Source organism: Cherax quadricarinatus, chromosome 10 (assembly GCF_038502225.1).
Source record: "Cherax quadricarinatus isolate ZL_2023a chromosome 10, ASM3850222v1, whole genome shotgun sequence".
NCBI classification, from domain to species: Eukaryota; Metazoa; Arthropoda; class Malacostraca; order Decapoda; family Parastacidae; genus Cherax; species Cherax quadricarinatus.
The window spans coordinates 10,129,584-10,133,276 of NC_091301.1; positions in this window are offsets into that span (position 1 = coordinate 10,129,584).

Consider the following 3,693-nt stretch of genomic DNA (forward strand, 5'->3'; position numbering starts at 1 on the left):
TGCAGATCCAGAAGTTAAGTCGTTAGTCTCTCTCCAAGCTGCCAACACCTGGTGACCAGTAATGTGCGAGGGCGTCCAGAGGTGAGTCCTTCCTTCCAGATACACTCATGACAACCACGACCATACTCAGACGACCTCAGACACTGACCTGCTTCAGACTCAAAGATGAAGACTTTTCCTTGCACTCCTAACAATTATTTTCTAGTAATATTTGTAGTTGCCTAAACACACACGCACATACATACACACACAAACATACACACACAAACATACACACACAAAAGAAAGCATACACACACACATGCTCTCACACATTCACTACTAAAGGCTCAGTTATCATGTCAGTAAAGATTCTCTGGTGTTGCACCTTCGTCTTATCCATCAACATAAAAGTCATGGCCAAGAGTGAAGACTCGACCCTTGCAAGCACTAGTGGGTACAAACAAACAAGAAAATACAACGGTGCCTACGAGTGAAGCTGACAAATTGGATGGCAAACAATCTCCGACGCCTTAAAAATTTGAAAATATAATACAATTTTCTAGAAAATTGGAAGCAGATATTAGCTCAGCCTTTTCCTTATTCAACGGATTCGGATTTTTCTCCTCTTTATATTCTTACCTGAATTCTTACCCTAATATTTTTATTCACTGCCTAATTTCATTACATCATTGGTCTCAGGGTAGCATTTCATCCACAGCTCAGTACGTCGGCTTGGTAGTTGTAAGGCTGTTTGACCCTGGGTTCGACATCCCTCCACTACTAAAGCTTTGAGATTTTATAATCGGTCACTAGGCTTTACTAGACATAACGACAGGGACAATGAAGGCACAAGAGCTAGGTCTGGTCGCTGGTTCACGTGGCCAGGAGATTCAGTAAAACCTTCATCAGTGGTTGCAGTTGTGGCCCTTGCTGACCTCTCTAGTGTACAAATAAACCACCCTGGAAGATTTTTTTTATTGTAGCTTCATAGATCAGTTAAGATCTTCGGCTTGATGATAGGCTAACATGAAATATAAACCCAGTGGACAGTTATCGCAATCAATAGGCCTGGAGCAGTGTTCCTTCCTCCTTCAGTGAGCAACTTGGACCTGCCTAGCATGGGTCAGTAGGACTATAGCAGTGCCGCTTATTTCTTATGGTCTTCTTAAATATACATATGCAATGCTATAAAAGGGAAATTATATAACGGGCTGACAATAAGTTTATTGACTGTTATCTATTGTTAACACAGTCCTCACAGCCACTCAACACACACCAAAATCCTTCATATATATATATATATATATATATATATATATATATATATATATATATATATATATATATATATATATATATATATATATGATAAAAATCACTATTTAATACTGAGAAGGAACCTGTGTCATTGTGCCACATCACATGGCCTATTATGATTAATATAATGATGGTGACATTAATGTTAATTCTGATTCTAATGGTGACAATGTTAATATAATGATTAATATAATGATGGGTGATATTAATGTTAATTCTGATTCTAATGGTGACGATGTTACTGTTGATAGTGAAGAGTTGATGAAGCGATGCCAGGGAAAATTATCATGATAATATAATATCATGATAATAATGATGACATCATTATCATGACGACAGGAGGATAATAATGATAATAATTAACATTATAATGATCATAAAAATGTAGAAGACAGTGACTGTTATCAAAATGATGACAATAATGATCGTGTTAGGTGTTATAATGAAGATATGATGACCTTTTGTATATAACATCTGCTGAAATAAGTATCTACTATGCAGTTGGTATTATTTTCTTTTTTTTTTACAAGAAAAAACAACATTGATTTACATGACAAAATAGAAAAAAAAACGAGAGTCTATGTTCATGTTTTACGAAGACAAATGTTTAAAACTCGTGGAGAAATTTGGGAAATTGGAAAAGATTTCAATGTTGACTAATTGGCGATGTTTTTATTGTCTTTTTTCCTCCTCTCTTCTCCTCCTTCTTCTTCCCTTCAACTTTCATCTGACCTTTCTTCCTATTTTCTGGCTCAGTTTGGAGGTTTGATAACGGTCCAGGAGGGACCGGATAAACGTCTAGTGTTTCCTCACTGGCCATGAGTTCAAACCCCACCCGTCCCATGGTTTGTGTGCGTGTGTGTGTTTGTGTGTGTACTCACCTAGTTGTGGTTGCAGGGGTCGAGACTCAGACCCTGGCCTCGCCTCTTCATTGGTCGCTACTAGGTCACTCATCCTGCTCCTTGAGCTTTATCATACCTCTTCTTAAAGCTGGATCCTGCCTCCACTACATCACTTCCCAGACTTTTCCACTTCCTTACAACTCTGTGACTAAAGAAATACTTCCTAACCTCCCTGTGGTTCATCTGAATCTTCAGTTTTCAATTGTGACCCCTTGTTACTTTGTCCCATCTCTGGAATATCCTGTCTCTGTTTACTTTGTCAATTTCTCTCAGTATTCTATATGTCGTTATCATATTTTCCCTATCTCTCCTGTCCTCCAGCGTCGTCAGGCCGATTTCCCTTAACCTCTCCTCGTAGTACATGCCCCTTAGCTCCGGGACTAGTCTTGTCGCAAACCTATGCACTTTCTTTAATTTTCTTACATGCTTGGCTAAGTGTGAGTTCCAAACTGGTGCTGCATACTCCAATATAGGCCTGACATACACGGCGTACAGGGTCCTGAACGATTCCTTATTGAGATGTCGGAATGCTATTCTTAGGTTTGCTAGGAGCCCATATGCTGCAGCAGTTATTTGGTTGATGTGTGCCTCAGGAGATGTGCCTGGTGTTATACTAACCCCAAAATCTTTTTCATTGAGTGAAGGTTTGTAGTCTCTAGCCCCTAGACTGTACTCCATCTGTGGTCTTCTTTGCCCTTCCCCAATCTTCATGACTTTGCACTTGGTGGGGTTGAACTCCAGGAGCCGGTTTCTGGACCAGGCCTGCAGCCTGTCCAGATCCCTTCGTAGTTCTGTCTGATCCTCCTCTAGTTGAATTCTCATCAACTTCACATCATCTGCAAACAGGAACACTTCTTAGTCTATTCCTTCCGTCATGTAGTTCATATATACCAGAAATAGCACTGGTCTTAGGACTGACCCCAGTGGAACACCGGTCGTCACAGGCGCCCACTCTGACACCTCGTCACGTACTGTGACTCGCTGTCTTCCAGACAGGTAATCCCTGATCCATTGCAGTGTCTTCCCTGTTATACCTGCCTGGTCTTCCAGTTTATGCACTAATCTCTTGTGTGGAACTGTGTCCAAAGCCTTCTTACATTCCAAGAAACGCAATCTACCCAACCCTCTCTCTCTTTCTTGTCTTGCTGTTGTCACTCTGTCACAGAACTCCAGTAGGTTTGTGACACAAGATTTCCCGTCTCTGAAACCGTGCTGGTTGTCGTTGATAAGCTTATTCCTTTCTAGATGTTGTGTACTCACCTATTTGTGGTTGCAAGGGTCGATACACAGCTCCTGACCCTGCCTCTTCACTGATCGCTACTAGGTCCTCTCTCTCCCTGCTTCATGAGCTTTATCATACCTCGTCTTAAAACTATGTATAGCTCCTGCCTCCACTACATCACTTGCCAGACTATTCCACTTCCTGAAAACTCTATGACTGAAGAAATAATTCCTAACATCTCTTTGACTCATCTGAGTCTTCAACTTCCAC